The sequence below is a fragment of the Pan paniscus genome, chromosome 4, assembly GCF_029289425.2.
Source record: "Pan paniscus chromosome 4, NHGRI_mPanPan1-v2.0_pri, whole genome shotgun sequence".
NCBI lineage: Eukaryota > Metazoa > Chordata > Mammalia > Primates > Hominidae > Pan > Pan paniscus.
The window spans coordinates 108,922,954-108,946,786 of record NC_073253.2 but is presented as its reverse complement, the minus strand read 5'-3'; the positions used below and the strand labels follow the sequence as shown (position 1 = coordinate 108,946,786).

The 23,833-nt window shown below is 39.9% G+C and overlaps 1 protein-coding gene across 1 annotated transcript in view; it reads right to left on the bottom strand.

The window, feature by feature from the left end:
• KCNN2 (potassium calcium-activated channel subfamily N member 2) overlaps nt 1–14,443 on the bottom strand; it is an 827,086-nt gene extending 812,643 nt beyond the window's left edge. The window contains exons 1-2 of the mRNA XM_063604594.1: nt 13,735–14,443; nt 1,993–2,088 (exon numbers count right to left, since the gene is read on the bottom strand). The gene's annotated coding sequence lies outside the window, so the exon portion shown is untranslated. The remainder of the gene's footprint in view (nt 1–1,992; nt 2,089–13,734) is intronic.
• Nucleotides 14,444–23,833: the final 9,390 nt, after the last annotated feature.

Here is a 23,833-nt window from a genome sequence, read left to right as displayed (position 1 = left end):
TGAAACGAGGCTTTCCTGAATCGGAAATAAAGTAAAAATGGAAATCTGCGGGTACCCTGGTTACCTGGCAACCCAAACCCATGGGCTGCGTCTATTGGCATCCTAATGTCCCCCAGCATGAAAGATGCTGTCGGAAGGGATTCCTTTTATGTGGAGCCTCTTTACTCTCGTCCATTCATTTATCCCCAATTATTTGGTTTCCAAGTCAGTAACCCAGATTTCTGAGGGCTCTAATGCTTGTCTCTGTAGGGAAGGAGGCTTCCACTAGGGAATTTACTATAACACCTTTTAAAAGGAATCAGTGTTTTGCAACCCCCCGGGAACATTTGTGTTAAAAGGAAAAAACAAGGAGGGGGCTCTGGGGGAAGACTGCTTCTGGCTGCCCCGCAGTTCCTTCCCCATTGCTCTATGGAATGTGCAGGTCTTTCCTATTTCCTCAGGACCTCACTGCCTGAGGCTTCACTTGGAGAACTGCCTGTCACACTGCAGAGTCATCTATAAATAATCAGCCCAAATTGGCAACTGCCTGGAATGACAGTAAGGGAGAAATAACGCATTCCACACTGGCCCCACCCCCAACCCAGGCAAACCCCTGATACTTATTGTCAGTTCCATTACTGGGTCTAGAAATAATTCTAGGATTGTTTTGACATTGTTGTTTTGATTTGCAACGTTATGAAAAAATCTGGACACTACTGAAGAGACACGTGCTCAATTCCAAAGCAGAAAACTTCAAAAAATTAACATTTTGCCCTCCTCTGAAGAAAAATGCTGTATTAGCTCACTAGATTTTTAGAGTAAGTATCAGTGATTCTCGCAGTGATTCTGTTCATCCCTAACTAATCAAAACAAGTTTATCTGCTCTGTGTCTTTTAAAAACTTAATTCTCTCAAGGCCTTGTCCATTCTACTAGTTGTTTGTATTTCTATCTGATGAGGCTTTAAATTGTCAAAGAAAATCAAATCTCAATATTTTTCCTATTTGTCAGCACCTTTTTGAAAAATTTTATGAAGGATAAGAATTTTAACTATAGGTATTACAATATAGAAAGAATAGTTAAATCCCTATAACCTAATTAATTCAACAAAATAGGTTGAGAAATTAGCAGATGTAACACCCTGCTAAAATACATGTATGTGTGTGTGTGTGTGTGTGTGTGTGTGTGTGTTGCAAAGATGAATACAGTACAGTCCGTTCTTTGAGAACTTACATTCTAAAGAGAAATATATAATGCATATGCTTTACCAGGAAATAATAATGTATGTGCTCTCCAAGGAAAATATACTAAGTACCAAAAAAGACATGAGCAATGGGAACTTTTTGAGATATAGTCATTTCCAGCTCTGGCAATGGAAAAAGCCACAAAGGCTTCAGGAGAAATGAAGAAAAAAATAGCTTTTGATCTAGTCCAATGGCTGGGTAGAATTTTGATACACAGAGATGGAAAGGACATTAGAGATTAAAGAAATGGAGTGACCAAAAGCATGGGGTGGGAAGGTGCTGGAAACATTCAAGAATTGGTCAATGGTCCAGTTTAGTCAATGCACAGGATACACTGTTGTCCATTTCAACTGTGGTGTATCAATCAATCTATAATGCTGCCTTCTATAATTCATTCACTCATTTATTCAACAGATATTTACTGGATGCAACAAATATTTAAGTCTCTTTTTGGCAGAGACTTGAGAGGATTTAAAAGAACAATAATAAACAAGTGATTCTCAATTTTTCACAAGGCCTTTTGCCAAAGTTGTTGTTCACAGATTGCCACTCCTCCTTTAAGATTATAATAATATCACAGTTGATGTTGCCAAAAAAAATTCCTGTGCATGTTTAATGTGACTTATTCATGAAGAAACTGCATTATTCCAAGGGCGGGCAACACAACAGCTTATTGGAAGAAACCGGTTCAAAGCACAAAGCATCAATACGTAAAACACTCATACCATTACAACATCCCAACTACATGCAGTTATACCTCCAAAGTATTACCTGAGAAGTTGAGTGTTCAAAGGGGTGAAGCTTAGCCATTTCATTTGGAACTAGCCACCATACCATACCAATTCACTTAACAGCTGGACATTTCACCTGCAGGGGAAAAAAAAAATTAAAGTGTAAGAATATTCTCAAACGATATTCTTTAATCTTACGGGTAAAAAAAAGATAAAAACATTTGCTGGATCTACTTCACTGGGTTAACGTAAGGATAAAATGAGACAATAAATGAGAAGTAATTTTAACCTGCAAAGCACTAAATAAATATTAGTTCATTTTATCACAAAAGTCAGTCTTTGCTGAGTCAGTGCCACGTAAATCTCTCACTGAAAATGGTCCCAGCATGCACAATAGGACACACATTAACATTACACCAAGTTGGGAGGCTATCATGTTTTTTTTTCTTTTCTTTTCTTTTTTTTTTTTTTTTTGAGACAGAGTCTTGTTCTGTCACCCAGGCTGGAGTGCAGTGGCACGATCTTGACTTACTGCAACCTCCACCTCCCAGGTTCAAGTGATTCTCCTGCCTCAGCCTCCTGTCACTGGGATTACAAGTGCCTGCCACCATGCCCAGCTAGTCGTTTGTATTTTTAGTAGAGATGGGGTTTCACTATGTTGGCCAGGCTGGTCTCGAAATCCTGACCTCGTGATCCACCCACCTCAGCCTCCCAAAGTGCTGGGATTACAGGCTTGAGCCACCGCACCCAGCCAGCTATCATGATTATTTGGTGGAATTCAGAAGAGAGCTGGGGACTATGTTGGTCACCAGTCAGTCCAGATAAGCGAGTGGCAACCACAGCAGCAGCAAAATTGAGACAATAGCTTGGAGAAGCTGCAAACATTAGCTAGTTGCTAGGGAGCTTCAACAAGATGTATCCCTGCCACTAAAATTGAGATCATGTGGCCTATATTATAAAAAATTAATCCAAGTTGGGGCACAGCTGAAAAAGATGCTTCCATCCAAGTGGCTTGACAGCAGGAGTCATTTGAAGTATTGTCTTTGGTTTAGAGCCATCTCACACTCCTATTTTGGCTATACTACGTGAGCCACCAAATGAAGCAAGGACATCAGGTCGTCATAACTCATTAGATCATAATTGCTGAAAATGAATTACATAATATTTTCTGAACCATCTTTACTGGTCAAAAGGTTATTAAAGAAAGATAGAAACCAGCAGTTATTAACTGCTTGCTCTGTACCAAGCATTCTAATTATTATTTACACATTAATTATCTCATGTCACATCCAAAAGACAGATGTACCCCAAGGGGTATATGACTGAATGTAATGCTTTTGTTTCTTGTAAGTTGTTATAAACATAAATGCCTGGCTGGAATTAGCCCAACGTCCCTTGACCTCTACTCCCCCAACATTTTCCAGGACTTTTAGGAGTCATCTGTTGAGAGACTAGGACAGAGTGAGGATGAGGGAGAGTTGCAGAGATTTGGGACTGCTCCTCTGGGGAAACCAATAAGGAGGGTCAGCAAAAATGACCACTGAGAGCAAACAGAGGGAATTCATAGCAAACTGATCAACATGACATCATGACATCTTCCAAGAAGAGGACAGTAAAGGACACAGCATTAAGATTCTCATGACTTTTTTCCTCTGGGAGAAGAAAGACGCAGCTAAAACAATTACAGTGAACATATTAAGTAGCATGCAAATTAAAAGGCCTACTATTCACTAGGGCATATCCTCCAAATCCATATAGATACACACAAAGGTTAAGTTCACTCTAGGAAAGAGCCTCCTTTCTTGAAAAATCACTGAATGGAATTCCATAGTTTGGCATGCACTAGGTAAGTAGGTAAACCTTCTTGTTTGTAAATACTGACAAATAGAAGATCTGAGGATTTTTTTTCATTAACTGCTTCTCCTTTTTATTCTCACCCACAAAAGACTCTCTTTTTTTGTGCAAAACAATGCTAAAAGCTCAACTCCATTATAATAACCTTTCCCAAAAGTCATAAAGCCTAAGAAATGTATTATGATATCCCTGAACCACACTCCCTTCTCCAACATCAGTTTCCTCTTCCCTCGCCATTTCAAGCCTGCTTTCATAAGGAAACTGACATTAAATCTCCACTGGGTCTGTGAGCTGCGGGTAGTCAGGAAAGACATTTCATCTAAGCACACATTCTAGGACACGTAGAAATCATTAACCACAACCCACAATATGACTAAATGTAATTTATATAATGCTACTATCACAGCAAGGTATTTCTTAATTATTTGGGCATTTTAAATATTTAGCCTAACTACAGACTAAATTTGAGGAATTGTCCTGAATATTAGCAAAATGGCTTTTCTAAAACTGAAAATTTCATTAAGAGACTAGATATTTATACATGTGTAGAAACTGTTCATTTTCGATTGTGCCCCTAAAGGAACACAATATTCTTCTGTGAGATGGGTTTTAGGGTGGCATAAAGAGCAAATGAGGCCAGGTGTGGTGGCTCATGCCTGTAATCCCAGCACTTTGGGAGGCCAAGGCAGGCAGATCAACTGAGGTCAGGCGTTTTGAGACCAGCCTGACCAACATGGTGAAACCCCATCTGTACTAAAAATACAAAAATTCAGCCAGGCATGGTGGCATGTGCCTGTAATCCCAGCTACTCAGGAGGCTGAGGCAGTAGAATTGCTTGAACCCAGGAAGTGGAGGCTGCAGTGAGCTAAGATCACACCACTACACTCCAGCCTGGGCAACAGAGCGAGACTCCATCTCAAAAAAAAAAAAAAATTCCCAGCACTTTGGAAGGCCGTAGTGGGCAGATCATGAGGTCAGAAGTTCGAGACCAGCCTGGCCAACACAGTGAAACCCCGTCTCTACTAAAAATACAAAAATTAACTGGGTGTTGTGGCATGTGCCTGTAGTCCCAGCTACTCGGGAGGCTCAGGCAGGGGAATTGCTTGAACCCAGGAGAAGGAGGTTGCAGTGAGCCAAGACTGCACCATTGCACTCCAGACTGGGCAACAGAATGAGACTCCGTTTCAACAAAAAAGCAAATGAAATGATGCATGTGAAGACATTCTATAAATGGCAGAACATGATGCAAACTTGAGAGATTAGCTCCCTTTCTCTCCTCCATGTTCTTCATTTCAAACTGATTCATGCTGAATGGGGAGGAAATCTGAGTCTCTCTCTCTCTCATAAATGTCTTGTCATTTTCAGTCACTGATACTGCTTTATGCTAAAGCTTTTTGCTTACATTTAAATTAGGTATGAAGTCCACTAACATATTTAGATTGAATTACATAAAATTGCCAATATTCAATGATTTTAACCTATAAAAATGGTCATTTCATGGTTCAATCAAATACAAAACATTTTCTTTTTATGATGCTGTAGAAATACAGACATCATAAAAATAGCTATGATTATTTGGATAGGATTTGTATTTATAGGAGATGAATAAAAGCTATGCTGCTCTGAAGACTGGGGGTCCCCCACAAGAACTTGAATGAAGGAGATAGGAATGGGGCAGCTTTTCCGACTGAGGCTGACTGGAACCTACATACCAGGAAGAAACTAGCTACATAAAGAAATCTGCAAACATTACAAATCTTACACTGTAATATGGAGACATGTTGCTTTCAGCCTGTAATAGGATGTTGAAGGACTCTTTTTCCCTTGTCTCAGAATTTCAACTAAAACCCAAAGCTGAGGATAACAGGTGCTAAGATCCTCCACATTCTAAAGAGAACTGCCAGACATATCTCTGTGGAACTTATCAGTTATGCAGCTATCACCCATTACTCCCTTCAGCCTGCATAAGCAATAGATTAGAAGTTCTAGAATTCCAATGTGTTATTGAGTTGTTGGCCTACCAATGGTTCTCAGGCTGAGTGGAGGTTGAAAACGTGGGGAGGCGTTGGGGGTGCAATTGGCATCTAATGGGCAGGATCCAGGGATGCTAAATATCCTGCAACTTAAGGGAGAGCCCTGCACAGCAAAACCTGATCTCACTCTAATTTCCATTAGCTCTCTCATTAAGAGACACTGACAAGGTGAAATCCTATGGCTTTTCTTCTTCCCTGCAGGGATGGGGCTATTTTCCTATCCCAAAGCCAAGTGTCACATGCTCAAAGAAATTAGCAGTAACTGCAAGAAGACTGGCATCCATTCTCCAGGTGGACTCTGTGTGTGGGCGAGTTTGTTAACCTGCTCCTGTGCCTGCTTTGAGCAGAGAGTAAAAGGGAATTAAGTGTGGGGTGGCGGCTGCCTGAAGAAAGGGAAGCAACATAGTAGTCCTGCCCTCCCACCCTTAGGTGCATCTCCCTGGGCCAAGTGGACACCACGGAAATTACCCAGGTTTAAGCCGGGTGGCCAGAGGGCTGCCCAGTGGACAATGAGAGAACTGTCATTAGATGCCTGCCATACAGAGCATGTGGCCAGCCAAGGAACACAGGACTTTTCTTAGGTAGGCGGCATTTGTCCCTTCCCCCATTATTCCTCCCATACCCTAGCACACTAGAGGGAAAAAAAAGAAGATGCCAAAAAAGAAAAGTAGCAAGACAGGCTCCCACCAATGCAGTTCCCTCACCAAGGCAGGTTGTGTGGGTCCTAGGCCAAGCTTGGTGAGAAGAGTTCTTTCTCCATTGGACATGAGGCTGACCTTTCAAACTTATTAAATTAAGTGAGACTGGAATTTCATGCCCAAAAATGTCCACAATACAATGTGATTCATCTAAAATATTGTTGAGATGGGAAATATTTGACAGTACATGGTTGATGGCAAAAAAGAAAAACGGAGAAATGACATAAAGCTGTTTCGTGTTTGTATGTCATCAAAATCTTAGTTAATAAGGAACATTCTTAGCTGATAACTTACCTACATGAAATTTTAAAAGTAATTCCTGTATGTGAATGGAAACACTTTAAAGGTAACTAAAACTACTAAAAACACTTCATAATGATAGGTATCTCCAGGGTCAATAATTACAACCAAAAAATAGATTTTAGTTCTTTTAGGTAAATAGTGAATTTACTAGAGACTATAACAAGCTCACAGTGTTCATTCATTCAATAAGTACTGATCTAGTACTATTACGTTTCAGGTATTGTTCTAGCCATTGGCACATGACAGTGAAGAAAAGATAAAATTTCTTTCCTCCTGAGGCTCAGCTTCTAATGAGAGAATCACACAAAATCAAATCAGAAAAATACCAGAATAGTAGATCATGCTAAAGGGAAAATTAAAGCAGGGATGGGGAGAGGGAGTTACACTCATTGGGGGCTTCCCTAAATGGAAAAGGATGATGATGACACTGTCATTTTTGAGAACCCACTCTGTGGCATTAGCCCACTAAGATGCTATTGTGACTTAAGAGGTTAAATGGCTCACTCTGAACATGCCAGGTATAGCAGGAACTCAGATTCAAGTCTCAGCTGACTTCAAAGCCTGTGACCCTAGTCATAAAGACAACTCCTTCCCCTAGAGAGCAATACTGTACTTGTTTTTGTTTTCTTGCCAGTGTACATGGAGGGGGGAAGAGTGATCGTCCCCAAAGTCAGTGTCATCCATAGGCTTCCTTAAAAGCATTTTGCATCAAGACTTGAGGTCTTCACCTTCATATTAGGTGCTCCCTCCACCTTTCCTTGCATCCTGTTCTCTCTGCAAACAGCCAGCTCCTAATCAAGCCAAGTGATGACTGGCCCACTAGGTTAATGTTTTTCAAATGTGGTCTTCAAACAGCTGTATCAGCATCATCTGGGAACTTGTTAGAAATGCAAAATTTCAGACTCACAGCCAGATCTACTGAATCAGGAACTGGGAATGGGAACAGCAATCTCAAACAAGGCTTCCCGATGACGCTGAAGGAGGCTTAATTTGAGAAACACTGCCCTGGGTCATACAAGTATTCTGGATGCTGTGCCTTCCCAGCGTGGTTCCAGACACCTGGAAGAGCCATCTTCCTGCCCAACAGGGACAGCCTGCTGACCGCCTTTCTGAATCTCCCCTCTCCTGGACACAGGAAATCTCTGCCTCAAAAAAATCCTTACCTCTAAAGTCCACATCAAGCCTGTAAAACCTTAAAAGATTAAACTAAACATTCCTACAAAAGCAACATGCACATATGTCCAGTTTTGTATTTCAACAACCAAAGATAGGATAAATACCATGATGCTTTGAATTATGAGGCCATGGAGAAAAACCATGCATATTTCTATATGGCACTATTTGGCAGTGCTTAACAAACCTTTTTAAAAGCTTATCTACTTATTAGAATAGTTGAATCCTGAGTATGTTTTTGGGTAACTACCTAATAATATGCTCTCTCTGGGTACAGAGTAGACCCACAGTACAATGAAACCCATGGAATGGTGAAATAATTAAAAACAGGGCTTTACTAAAATTTTTATAGCTTTTTATAAATGCAAATTCATACCCCTGGTAAAGCTTCACACGGTTCTTTTTTGCCAAAGAAAAATGAGACTCCTCAGTTTCCATGGATTTATGATTCTCACGGGTGTTGAGAAAAACAGTCTAGTATTCTTCCCCAATGAATTTTACTTCATAATATGACTTTTTTTCCTACTTGTTTTCTCTAAATAGCTCCCATATATCTTTTGATAGGTTAATGTCTTTATTAATAACATTTAATTTTTCATAGTATAGAAATGATATAGTCACTGTTAAAAAAGATTAATTTCCTTAAATCAGTGTTATATTTTTCTTTAATTTTTTAATTCAGTTTTATAATTAGTTGATTTATCAAGAGAGTGGAAGTATTTTGTAGAGATGTTACAAGAAAGCAATTACGAACCCTCTCTCTCTAATCCAAAATGGTGGTCTCCAACCTTGTTTTTAAAAGATATCGAGTACCAACATTTGTTTTTAGAGACAAGGCCTCACTATGTTGTCTAGCATGGTCTCAAACTCTTGGCCTCAATCACTCCTCAGCCTTCCAGAGTGCTGGTATTACAGGCATGAGCCACTGTGCCCAGCAAAATATAGTTATTTAATATGTAGTTAATATCACACTACATAATAAATGGAGTCACATTTTTGTCCAAAGATTTCTGAGATCATTGAGTACAAAACTCTCTCCCACTTTCCCAAGGACTGAATAGAAGTGAACATGTTTCATGGATGTTACCCATGAGAAAAATCTGAGAACAGGGCAGGCAAGGGGAAGTAGAAGATGTAGTGTTTATTCATCAGTGATCCTGTCTAGCTACAAAACTCCACCTTGCTGTTCACTACTTCTATTACTGTAATTTTTCTTTGATACTAAGATAACATCATCCTACTCCCTACATTAGCAATGAATAGTCTAGTAACTCTAATTAGATAAGAAGAGTTCAGGCATAGGATTTCTTATAGGTAATATTTTATATTTATGATAAGAAAATATATGTATTGTATTAATATCTCATATTATTAATATATCTAAACGTGCTTTGCTAGACATAACATGTTATTATTTATTCAAAGGTAATAACTCATGAGATCACAAATATAACAATGAAACTTTAAAAAATAAAACTATTTAGCCTAATACTCAGGGAGAATAACCATAATAGATAATTCTCAAACCTTTATTTTTTAATAAACCCAGAGCTTTAGCAGCAAATAACCTAAAGTAGACCCAATTCTGTCAGACCAGGGGGCTGGAGATTGCAGCATGTGCCCCCAGTGCTGAGGGAATGAGGACATCTCAGGGAGCTGCAAAGAGACCACCTCAGCCTGAAGAACTTCATTGTCTGAGGTCATGCTGGGAGCACAAGTGATCGGCCTTTCAGTAAACATCCCAGGTCTTGAAGGAGAATACATGCTGGGAAAAGAGGGCTACTCTAAAATACAGCTTAGGGGGCAAATAGGGGACTAGGAAAGAACATAAAGGGTGCTCCATTTTCTGCTGCCTGAGTGTAACAAACAGACTCAAGGGTGACTCCCAATAATTCCCATGTCTTAGTGTTAATGCCTTTATGAAATCCACTCCCTTTGAGTATGGGTGAGACCTGTGATGGAATGTTACCCTCACAATTACGCTACACTGTATGAGACTTTATCTCAGCAGGTAGGAGAGAGATTCTCTTTCTGATCTTCAAGAAGCAAACTGCCTTCCTGGGAACGGGCTCTGGAGAGGGTCATATGGCAGGGAACTGCAGGTGGTCTCTAGAACCCAAGGGCAGTCTCTAGCTGACAGCCGGTAAGACTGGGGATCCTCAGTCATTCAACCTCAAGGAAATGAATTCTGCCGACAGTCTGAATGAGTGTGGACAAAGATCCTTTACAGTTGGGCCTCCAGCTGAGAATGCAACCTGCCTGACCCCTTGCTGGCAGCCACAGGGCCTGGCCAGCTAATCCATGCTGTGTCATCTCCTCACCCGTGATAATTATGAGGTGAGAAATGTGTGTTGTTTTCAGCCACTAAGTTATGGTAATTTCAGCATAGAGAACCAATACACTAAGTCAACATGGAATCCTTTTTACTTTGGATCAAACTTTGGTGAGCTCCCTCTCTCATTTATTTGTAGTAATTACAACCATCAGTACAAGACGCATGGTACTTAATCTGTGTGAGCTGTTCTTCACTTCAGAAAAGACTGAAGTTTTAAATTAATGCCTTGTGATACTTTCTAATTCTTTCACAGAACGTTGGCCCCTACTGGATGACAACTAAAGGAATTTAGTAAGTAGAGTTATGCATCTTTTAATGACTAGGATACGTTCTGAGATTTTTGTCACTGTGCAAACATCATAGAGTGGTCCACTTACACACACCTTGACAGTAGAGCTCACTACACACCTAGGCTATGTGGTAGAGCCTATTGCTCCTAGGATACAAACCTGTGCAGCATGTTACTGTACTGAATACTGTAGGCGATTGTATAACAATGGTAAGTATTTGTATATGTAAACATAGAAAATGTAAATAAATATATGATACAAAAGATTAAAAAATGGCCCACCTTTGTAGGGCTCTTACCATGAATGGAACGTGCAAGACTGATAGTTGCTCTGGGTGAGTGATTGGGTGAGTGGGGAGTGAATGTGAAGGCATAGGACATTACTGTATACTACTGCAGACTCTATAAACACTAAGGCTACACTAAATTTATTTTTAAAACATTTTTCATGGCCGGCGCGGTGACTCACACCTGTAATCCTAGCACTTTGGGAGGCTGAGGTAGGCAGATTGCCTGAACTCAGGAGTTTGAGACCAGACTGGGCAACATGGTGAAACCCCATCTCTACAAAAATACAAAAAAATCAGCTGGGCATGGTGGCGTGCGCCTGTGGTCCCAGCTACTCAGGAGACTGAGGCATGAGAATTGCTTGAAACCAGGGCGCCAAGGTTGCAGTGAGCCAAGATGGTGCCACTGCTCTCCAGCCTGGGCGACAAAGTGAAACTCTGTCTCAGAAAATATATATATATATGTTATGTCTTCAATGATAAATCAACCTTAGCTTACTATTACTTTTTTACTTTAAAAGCATTTTAATTTGTCTAAACTATATGATTCTTTTGTAATAACACATCTTAAAACACAAACACATATAATGCTATACAAAAATATTTTTTTGTCTTTATAAGATTTTTCTATTAAACTTTTTTTAACTTTTTAAGCTTTTTTTGTTAGATACTAAAACACAAACACACACATTAGCCTAGGCCTACACAGGTCAGGATCATCAAGGCATTAATAGGTGAGGAATTTTTCAACTCCAATATAATCTTTTGAGACAAACATCATATATGAGGTCTGTCATTAACCAAAATATCATTATGTGGCACATGACTATATAGCTCTAGGTACATATTGACTTATGTAAAAGAATGAGAAACTAAGAAAAGTAAGAATACAATTTTTGATGTACTCATTCTCTCATTCTATAAAGCAAAAACATAGGATTTATTTAAGCAATAACAACAACCACAAAAATGTCTCAGTTAACTATTTTTCCAATATATGAATCACAAAACACCTCAGAGCTCCTAAGATATTTTATTCTGTATAATTTTTATATACATTTTTGTAAAATAAATAGATACAAAACATATATTTACCAGGCTTGAGATGCCACTGAGAACTTTTCATTCATTCAACAAATATTTACTAAGAGCTCTATGTGTCAGGCACTATTCTAAACACTTTTTAAATTTACTAGTCTATTTTAAAAAAAAGCAAAGAACCTTGTCCATGTGACATAGTTTAGTGAGAGGAACAAACAATAAACAACAAAAATAATAAATAAAATAAATAAATAAATAAATGATGTAGTATATTAAAAGTGAGATGGATGGTGGACAAAAGGGGAAATAGAGAAAGGAAGAGGCAGCTGAGCTCTGGGGAGGGTGGGCAGGGCAGGATGAATGAGGGTGGTAAGTGGAGGCCCCCAGGAGTAGGTGAGATTTGAGCAGAGACTTACTGCAAGTGATGAATTGGGTCAACCAGTTATCTGAGGGAAGCACATTCCAGAAGAAGGACAGCAAGAGCCAAGTCTCTGAGGCAGGAATGTGTCTACTCCTCAAAGGACATGAAGAAACAGTGTTAGCCCAGAAGTTCAAACTTTCTAACTTCCTGGCACCCTCAGTGTCTCAGTAATTTTTTAACCACCAAAAAAAAAACAAACTACATAGCCATTCCTTTCATTAGGTAGTTAAATCCAAAAATCTTAAGTATGTATGTCCTAATAATTAAGTAGCTATTTGAAAATAATAATACAAATTGAAAAAAATACGTTTCATTTCAGTCTTAAATAACCACAATTACTTACAAATGGGGCATGTGTGTCCCTTAGGCCCTGCACAGCCTCTCCATCATTGGAATGAGACTGGACACTGCCATCCTTGTTAACTATTCCTGTTCATTTTTGCATACTACTTGCTTTTTATCCCATCAACCTCCAAAAACCTAGCTTTGCAAAAATATGATGTCACCTAGGACTGTAGGAATGTAGTGCAATTTAGTATGAAAACTCTAAAGTCATTTGCTTGGTTTCTGGTAGACGCTGCTCCATTTCCTTCAAAAACTCAAAATATCCTGGGGCCTCTCTGTGAGTTGGCTGCAGCACCTTGGGGTGTCCCAGCACGTAGTTTGGAAACAGCAGGGTTAGTTTATACCTTAGCCTCTTTCATTTTCTTGGATCAAGCTATTTCTATTCTCTTTAGTAGCTTCTCCGACTGCCTTTCTACAATTTCTCCTTCCCAATTTTCTTTTTGAGTAGCCGCAGACTGTCTTAATCAAATATGACTTAAAGTATGTAGAGATACAGAGATACATAAGCATGTATATCATTATAGTAACGCCACCATTCAGAGGCCTATATCCTGGTGAAGGACTCATTTCCTTCCCTCTCAGCTTCTGTAAGGGAGTTAATCGCCTTTGAAGGTTTTCAACACCAAACAGATAGAAACATACATTAACACACTAAAACACCATGTCACCTCACATCTATAAAAGATGGGAGGCTGGGAGGAATATCCTCTGTCCCCACAAAGATAATTCTAGTCACAGTGGAAGCCAGTGCTCTCCTCTGCTAAAATTTGCTTGTTTACAGTACTTTAAGGCTTAGCTGTTCAATTATTTTCAAAATCATTGACCATTTGAATCATTACAAACTGTTTTTAGAGGGAAAAGGAACATAACATTTTAGCCCATTAGGGGAATTTCAAAGGACTATGAGAAAACCAACACTTTTATTCTAATAAAAATTGTCATTAGCTTTTCAGAGAAGGAAAGACTAGAAAGCATGTTCTCATTGTGAGAATCAGTTACGCACCTTCATTTCTTCACATCTCAAGTCACCTTCCGACGGCTCATGTGACACAGTTAGCAGCAGGAGGAGTGCTGTCAGAGCTCATTACCAACGCTACACACTGTGAAACAGAGCAGGAGGCAGCCTGACATTCTCTCCTTCAAAGTGAGAATTAAAGCAAATTGAATTTGCTTATGCTGAGATAAAATAATACAGTAAGTCCCTGTACCCCCTCCAAAATAAAAAGGTCATGATTTCTTATAAAGTATAATGAGGAGGGAAATGACTTAAATTAAACCTCTGCTTATCTGCATTGTTGGCTAATTACAAAATTAGAGATTCACCCCACCACCACCACCACCCTGGCAGTCTTCACGGTAACATAGCGCCATCTAGTGCTGATATCATGTTAGGGGAATTCAAAAGCACACGTGTAAAGGGCACCTAAAAAGCAATGGTAAAAAAAAAAACAAAAAAAAACAAATATTTACTGAGTACCCACTATATAAATACCATATGCCTGCTTTTTTTTCCTTCACAATTCTGGGAATTGTGTAAAGCTTTCATAAGCAGGAATTGCTCTGACTTTTGTGGAAATTATTTACATGATAGTGAGGGGGGAAGAAAGAGATCCTCTGTTGGAAGTTGTGTCAGCGATTTCATCAACATTAAATATGAGCGTAGAGGTGGCCATCAGGCTTCTCAGCTTGAGCAGAGCCATGATTACATTTACTGCACCTCTTCCCAGAAAAATATGGGGCTACTTAGCATTTATATTGCACTTTTCGTCTCCAAACCACTTTGCAGAACCTCTCTGAATAATTCCCCCAACGCCCTTCAAAGTAGTTATTACTCCATACAATTAGCCTCTTTATGAAAGCTTTTGATGGCTGTTTTCACTGCGTGTGAGTGAACTGCATTTACCAAAGAGAATTTCTCCAAAGACTCATGTCCAGAGTCAAAGAACAATTACTATCTAAAACCTTAATGTTCCCCCTTTTTACAGAGCAAAAAAAGGCTTATAATTAATTTACTTAGTGAACACATTACCTCTTTCCTATTCAAAGATAAGAATGTCAGGAGAAAGGAAAGCATTGCATCATCAATATGAAATGCTTCCCTATTTTTCCACCAGTGCTACCACACCTAAAATAATAGCATTGTTGTGTCCTCAAAATATTAAGAAAACCCAGGAGACAATTGAGATGGGCAGACTGCTAAAAGAGGATGACCTTATAAATTAGGACCCTGTGATATATTAAGGATCTGACTTTTTTATTTAAAAGGTAAGTGTCTGTCACTCCTAACTTAATCACCTTTTATAAACCAGTTATTCCTTACAGTATTTGGATTAGTGGTGTAATTTAAAACCAAAAATAAAAAGGTACAGAAGTTGTCATTTTAATGAGTAATATTCACATTTTTCTATATATAATTCAGGTTTAAACTTCTTAACTGGGCTTGTACCTTTTGTAAAAGAAAACAGAAAAAAAATTTTGTAATCACAAAGCATTTTTACTGTGTGACTCCCATAAACTATGGGATAAAATATGAGTGTTTCAAGAGAAAGGACCTGCATTAAGATGCATCCCAGAGAGAAAGAGAACAGAGTAAGGCAGAAAAGTTAAGAAGTCAGATCCTAAGCAAAGTGTAATGTCAACAGTGGGAGAGGCCAAGACACATCAACATAGTCAATGAGGCTCCCTCGCAAACATTCTTTCTCTGCTTTCATCTTTATGTATCTTCACCCCAGAGATTACCAGCCCAAGAAACACATATGATAGGCATTTCACAATGCACATTTTATGACTTAAAAACATTTCACATTAGAAATAATCATTCAATATTTTCAGCTTTAAAAAAATGATTATTCCATGGTATGTGGGAAGCAGTAAGTTAGAATTAATGTATCACATGCCATTTCCAAAATCCCTTCTGCAGACCTAGGAGGATGCTTTTGGTGACGTCTCAATGCCAGCTTTTTAAAAACAATCTCTAGTTATAGTCACTTTATGTAAGGGGATTCATCATCATTCTGTTACCTAATGTATTTTCATATATTTTAGGATTTAGGAAAAGAAGATAGTGTGAACTGAAGTAAAAACTCTAATAAGCATATTCATTGGCCAGATTATTTTAGGGAAATACAGAAATCTCCCAACTATTCCCTAACAGGAAACCTTATAATTTCCATTAACAGGAGTTCGGGAGGTGGAGGTGGGGTTCTTGTTCCAGGAGTGGTGTGTGTCCTTTTTGGAAGAGTTGGGATGTTCAGATGAGCAAAGAGGGAAAGGAAGGTATATTCCTGGTCTGTAAAGCACAGGAAGCTGCTGACACCAGCAAAGGTTTAAAGGCACCCCATTGCCTATGAAATGAAGCCTAAACCTCTCAGCCGGTGAAGGACAGATAACTCATTTTTCACACTGCATTCTGATGAGACCAGAAAGCTTTGTTTCTTCTGTCTGTAAGACTGACCCGATTTTCCTCACCAAACTCCCACCTAGCTAAGTAGCATGGGTAATTTAGAGTGGCAATTAGCGATATTTTAATCTCATCTCTTTTAAACAGTCAGTTTGGATGATGAAGTTTAAATAGTGTATTCAAAGACAACCTAGTATCATGCCTAGTTTGCATGATCTCTTTTGGATGAATCAGACCCTTTGCCAAATGTTCGGTCTTTCTGATTTTGCACCCTCACTTCCAACTCCACCATGACAGCCACTATATATGTTACAGGGATTTACTGTGCCCTCCTACCAGCAGCAGGAAGGGGCCCTCAGACCATCATGGCCTCCTCTGGCCATTGATTCTTGCTGCAGAATGGCTGGATTGACTGACTCTGAGGTGCAACCAGCCACGTCTGACTGTGTTGGGAGTGATGTGAGAACAACCACTTCAGGCCCCAGTCATTTGTTCCCAGTCCAGAGGGCCCCACCCATAGTATTTCCTATGTGCTCCCTCCAGGCCTTAATGAGACCCCATCACGGTTAACAATTCCATGCCCGCTCCCTGGCACAAATGGGAATTTCAGCATCCCTCGCTCACGGGGAACCAGAGAGACTGCTATAGGCCTGTCTGTCCAGCTCTTCCTATCAATGCTGCTGAGCCATCATTTGTATTTTTCCTGTTAGTAGGGGCTACATAAAAGGCTGCTTCTTAAATCTTGCAGTGTCCTCTAGTGTAACTGAGAAGTTTACTATTAGTCCTAGTCATCTCAGGCTCTGATATACTTGTCTGGATAGTTCTAATTAATCCTTGATGCTTGATTTACTTAGCCTCCCTTCTTAAGCTCTGTAAAGGGAGTAGAGTGTTCTTTGTCAATACTTCTCACCCATTTTCATAACAAACATAAAAATTTGATAATATTTGTACTGCACACTGGGATAAACTGAAGGGGATCTGGGCACACCTATCCATGGCTTGCTGAAAAAAATTATTACATTATTTTTCTAACATATAATAAATAAAAACCCAAGTACTAGAAAAGTAACTAAATTTTGAATATTTATAAAACACGTAAATAAGGTATCTTCCAATCTTTTAAGAGAAACTTGAGCTTGATTCTATGCACATAAATTTTACATCAGCTTTTATCCATAAAAATAGGCATAAACAATTCCTGTTCAAGTTTTTAATGACAAGCTCTTCAAACTCTAGACAGTCTACATTGATGAGAAACTTTATTCTCACAAGTGGGTGATAGGTTTAAAACCATTTTTTACACCAGATATTTTACAGCCATTTAAAATTTTGGAAATAACTATCATAAATATTTGAATTTTGAACATTGTAAATTCAAAAATTGACAATAGTTAAAATTACATTTAAAAGACCAGTTCTTCCTTTTTTTTTTTCCATTGACAAATGAAACATTGAAATTTTTGGTGATAATACAAAGGCACTTCGAGTGCAATCACACTTTTTTCTACATCAAGTATTCAAAGTAGTGGTGAAGTTAATTTGCAGAACCACATGCATTGTTAGAGCAGTCACTCTGGGAAAGGAGAAAGGGAAAAACTGGGTCAGGCAGGCAGTTAGGGTGGGTTCTCGGTTGAATCCTTTCAAACAAAAAAACAGCCCGCAAGCACAGATAAGGGAACTTGCACAGAAGGGCGTCCCTAAGACATGCCCATAGGCATACAAATAAGAAAGGCTACACAGGTGACTTGCCCGGACGTGCCCACAATGAAAAATTCTGTCCCCTGACACATGTGCAGTAAGGGGAACAAAGCAATATGGAGTAACTCAAGCTAAGGGCCCGCATGTGCATTAGGAAGACAGGGTGAAACTACAAGAAATTCATGCTTTATGCAAATGAGAGACCCAGCCCTCATCAGTTTCCTATAAAAGCCTTTGCATTCAACTGTAAAAATAGCAAACTTCTTATGGGTCCCTTCTCCACAGCAAAGAGCTTTCTTCTTTGGCTTATTAAACTTTCACTCCAACCTCAACCTTTGTGTCCACACTCCTTAATTCTCTTGGTTGTGAGACAAATCATTCCAGGTGATACCTCACAACAAGAGAATGCTACATTGTGGTGCATTGGTGAGACTCTGCCACTGGTTTGGGTACCATAAAAGGGATCATCTGCTGCACATGGACAAAAGTGTCTGATATATGGAAAAACAGCCCCAACTGGGTCAATCAGGAGTACCCACGAGGCCACTCACCTCTGAACACTGACCATAGGTTCTCAAGCTGCACCCCATGCTTCTGTGCACCTGGAAGATGAGCCCTTCCCCCATCTCCAGCAGCATCAGAGTCCAAGTGTCTACAATGGGTAACAACACACCCCACCTACCAGCTGGCTCCTGAAGTCAATACTGGGTGTATAGCATCTCCTAGGCCATGCTCAGGAAGAGTGCTTGATTCCATTGTGCTCAAGCCCCAGACAAAATTGTTCATGTCCAGAGGCTCCCAGCCAGGGACCATAGCTACCAGCCAAAAGGTATGGCCACCTTGGGTCATGTTAGGCTTTCCTGAAGACCAAGGGTCAAGAGAAGCTTCTAGCTCACTGGTTGTACACAGATTGAAAAGATCTGTACTGTCTTATTCTTGATTCCTGTAATCCTATAATTGCCTAATTGGTTCTTCCTGCCCACTGCACAGACAATACCAATTCATTGAGACTATGGAATTGCAGTAAAGAAAATGTTTTAATTGACATGAGGCCAGCCACACAACATGGGAGATGGAGATGGAGTTAATACTCAAATCAATCTCCCCAAAAATTCAGAGGCTAGGGTTTTTCAAGGATAGTTTGGTAAACAGGGGGATAGGTGAATGGGTACTGCTGATTGGTTGTGGATGCAATCGTAGGTGTGCGGAAAATTGTCCTCATGTGCTAAGTCTGCTTCTGGGTGGGGGCCACAGGAGCAGTTGAGACAAAAATCACAGGTCTGGATGGGGTCATCTGGTCATCAAAAATGCAAAAGCCTGAAAGGACATCTCAAAAGGCCAGTCTTAGATTCTACAATAGTGATGTCATCTGCAGAAGGAATTGCGGAAATTGCAAATCTTGCGACTGCCAGAATAATGGCTGGTAATCATTCATGCCTAGATCTTAGCAGAATTCAGGCTCCTCTCATCTTCCTAACTTCGTAGTGTTTCATTAGTTTTACAAAGGCAGTTTAGTTTTGGGGAAGGACTATTATTATTTAAACCATAAACTAATTTTTTCCCAAAGTTAGCTTGGCCCAAGCACAGGAATGACCAAAGGCAATTTGGAGGTTAAAGGCAAGATGGAGGTTGGTTAGATCATGTCTCTTTCAGTGTCATAATTTTCTCATTGTTATGATCTTGCAAAGAGAGTTTCATTCCTAATTGGGCATCAAGCCTCCAGGCTTACATAACAAAAGGAAGAGGGGAATCTTTTAAACACTGTGGTAGAATCCTACAATCTGAGGCCTCAGGGCTCTATTCTTTGCTTATTAATGGAATTCAGAAAGTTCTCCTTTTAAGATAAAGTTTGGCTTCCAAGGCTTATTGTCTTGCTGCTGAATCCATTTTGAATGTCACAAGCTAAATAATGGCACTTGCTTTTTCTTTGCATTCTAACTTTAAGAATCCTAATGTCTCTGTTTTCTAGGAAGTTGTGTGCCTTGACGATGGAGAAGGTCAGTTACATGGAAAAAACAAAAAGAAATGCTTGTTACTAACTTTCAATACACTGACCCTGGTGCATGAGCACTCAGTGCCCTCTAAGAGGCAGGCTTAACCTAACTCTCCTGCCTCATCTCTCCTCACTCTCCTCTTCTCCACCTAGGAATTTTGCCAACCCAGGCAATGCAGAATTCCTGGCACAGAAACTGTGCAGCTCCCTTTCCTCGTGCTATTTATTCTGCCTAGAAGGCCCTTCCCTTCCTGTCTTCATCCATTTTAAAAAATCGACCCATTTTCTTCTAAATCTATCTTCTTCTGAGCCACTCACCACATCTGCTCCACAATAAACTTTATGTACATCTTTCTTCTCTGAATTCTGACAGCACTCACTCATCTCTTTTGTACTTCTCCTGCTTTGCCTTGTGCCAAAGTAACTTGTGCAGGTTTTCACCCCTCATACTGGCTCCTGAGCTCCTTGAGAACAAGAATAATATTCTGTTTTACTTTGGTTTCTATACAACACTTGTAGACTCAAGTTTGAAATGATGAAGATAGCAGTGTTAATTAGGTTAGGTTTGGCCACATATAAAGAAAAAATAATAGTAGCTTAAACACAAAGGATGTATTCTGTGACAAAAAAAAAAAGAAGCAGCAGCCCAAGGATAGGGTTGTTTGGGGTCAAGAAGTCCAGGGCAAGGACTTTTGCTACATGAAGTTATCAGATCCCCAGGCTCAGTTCTGCCCTGCCTTCCTCAGAATCTGACTTTCATCCTCAAGAATACCTTGAGGCTTCTCCACTTGTCATATATGAATTATAGGCAGCAGGCAGCAAGAAGGAGAAAATAGGAGAAAGAGCAGAAAGAACACACCAGATCTCCAAAAATAAAATATTTAAAAAAAAAAAAAAGAGGAAACAAGCCGCTCACTACCGTAGGGGAGAAAGCATAATTTCTTTTCTTTCCCTTTTTTGGTTCTTACTTGACACATTCTCCTGAAAACAAAAGTCAAATAAACAAAAGAAAAACAAGCAGAAGTTTATTAACTCCTGCTGTACCCATCAGTGGGAGAGGCCTTTGTTCAAAAGTATTTCTCTCAAGGCAGTGGCTTAGGGGCTTTGCTTACATAGCATTTTAACAAAGAGCCATAAATCCTACATAGTGATAAGAAAAAGGGGAGAGCAGTTACAGTCTTTTAAAAGGTGGGAAAACATGGGAAGACAGTAAAATCTATTCCTTGGGTCCTCTGGTGCTTGCTGGTGCCTTCTCTGGGCTGAAAAGCAGGTGCTGTCTCCAGTAAGGAAGGATTTACCTCCACTGTCAGGCAAACACAGGCTGAGGCAGAATGTTCCCCTGTGTTTTCAGAGTTTTTAACTTAACAATCCTCAATATTTTAGGGAGAAATGTTTTGTTTTACTTCAATACACACACACACACACAGTCACACTATACCTGACAGAGAATCATAAATTGGCGCCATTGTCTCAAGGGTGAAGGGACAGAAGGGGAACTGTCAGAGGCAGCCTAGAGAACAAAGGATTCAAATTATTGGCTTTAGTACTTCTAAGGTCAGATATAAAACAAATAGCAGACCACTTGCAGCAAGCATTCTTCACCCACACAGGAGGATTTCTGAGCTGCAAGAGGAGTCAGAAAGACAAGAGAACCAGAGCCTGGGGAGTGCCCCTGGCAACTTTGCCCCTGGCCTCTCTCCGCAGAAGGAAGCCACTGCAAGTGTGGGATGTGGGCACAGAGGAAATCTGAACTGTGCTTCTTATATAAGGTCCCAGAGTTCACCCACATGCCGCAGTGGCAGAGCACATATGGTGACCAAGAAAGAGAAGCTTTAGATAACCTCACTGAGTGCTCATGACCCCAATGTCACTTGGAAGAGCATCAAAAACTTTCTTTAACCTGACTGTACCTACAGCGACTCGGTATAGCAGAAAAAGCCCAAGGACCTGAAGAAGACTCAATATCAGTCAAATCAAGAACAGAGAATATTCTTCTAGGACTTGCATCTGAATCCATTTGGGAAAGCCCATGTTTCATGGATGCTGGCAAGGATAAAAGCCAATAACTGAGTCTAGCAGGAATGAGCAGGTATGACTGACAGAAGCAGATGCCAATAGGGACCAATGACAACCAAAGATAAGATGTCCCTTTTTCATGGGTGCTGGGAGATTCCTCAGAATTTATTTAGTTTATTTGTTTGTTTGTTTTTTGAGGCAGGGTCTTGCTCTGTCACCCAGGCTGTAGTGCAATGGTGCGATCACAGCTCATTGCAGCCTTGACCTCCCAAGCTCAAGCAATCCTCCCACCTCAGCCTCCCAATTAGCTGGGACTACAGGTACACTCCACCATACCTGGCTCCTTTTTTTTTTTTTTTTTTTTTGAGACAGAGTCTCGCTCTGTCACCCAGGCTGGAGTGCAGTGGCGCCATCTTGGCTCACTGCAAGCTCCGCCTCCCAGGTTCACGCCATTCTTTTGCCTCAGCTTCCCGAGTAGCTGGGACTACAGGCGCCCACCACCATGCCCAGGTAATTTTTTTGTATTTTTAGTAGAGATGGGGTTTCACTGTGTTAACCAGGATGGTCTCGATCTCTTGACCTCGTGATCCACCCGCCTTGGCCTCCCAAAGAGCTGGGATTACAGGCATGAGCCACCACGCCCGGCCTTGGCTACTTTTTTATTTTTATGTAGAGATAGGGCCTCGCTATATTTTCCAGACTAGTCTTGAACTCCTGGTCTTGAGCAATCCTCCAGATTTGGCTTCCCAAAGAGTTGGGATTACAGGTGTGAGCCACTGCACCTGGCCAATTCCTCAGAATTTATATGAAACCTCCTTGGAAAAAAAAAAAAAAAAAATGGGGCAAATCAGAATTAACTGAATGGAGCCCAAGTATTAAATTCAGTTTTAAAAAATAAAGTTATAATGCTTCAAATATAGGATCTTTAAAAACCATACTCATATCATCAACAATGAAAGTAACTGACCAGTTCTTCCGAGAAAGAGGATAATAAGGTAATGGTGTGGCTAAACTGGGAAGTCTTCAAAAAGAGCTGTTAGATCTGGGTTATGAGAAGTAAGCATTTACTCTGCTGTCAAGTGGGGGTCACAGGAAGACATTCCTGGCAGAGGGCCCTTGTACACAGAAATAGTGGCATCTCAAAAGTAAAAGAGCCCTCTAAGAGAAAGAATGTGGCTGACTTAGATAATACCCACCCTTCTCTTTTGTGGGTTTTCTCTATTCACACTTCAGATTGGTTTGTGTTACATCATTGTTATTTTCTTTTAATTTTTAATTTTTATTTGTATTTACATAGTTTTGGGAAGACAAGTGGTGTTTGTTTACATGGAAAAGTTCTTCAGTGGTGATTTCTGAGATTTTTGTGCACCCATCACCCAAGCAGTGTACACTGTACCCAATGTGCAGTCTTTTATCCCTCACTCACCTCCCACCCTTTCCCCTCGAGTACCCAAAGTCCATTATATTATGTTTATGGCTTGGCATTCTCATAGCTTAACTATCGCTTATAAGTGAGAACATAAGATGTTTAGTTTTCCATTCCTGAATTACTTCACTTAGAATAATGGTCTCCAACTCCATCCAGGTTGGCGTGTATGACATTACTTCATTCCTTTTTATGGCTGAGTAGTATTCCATGGTGTGTGTGTGTGTGTGTGTGTGTGTGTGTGTGTGTGTGTATACATTTTCTTTATCTACTTTTTAGTTGATGGACATTTAGGCTGGTTCCATATTTTTGCAATTGCAAATTGTGCTGCTATAAATATGCACATGCAAATGTCATTTTCATAGAATGGCTTCTTTTCCTCTGGGTAGATGCCCAGCAGTGGGATTGCTGGATCAAATGATAGTTCTACTTTTAGTTCTTTGAGGAATCTCTATACCATTTTCTACAGTGGTTGTACTAGTTTACATTCCCACCAGCAGTGTAAATGTGTTCCCTTTTCACTACATCCACAGCAACATTTGTTATTTTAGATGATTAAATTGTGGCCA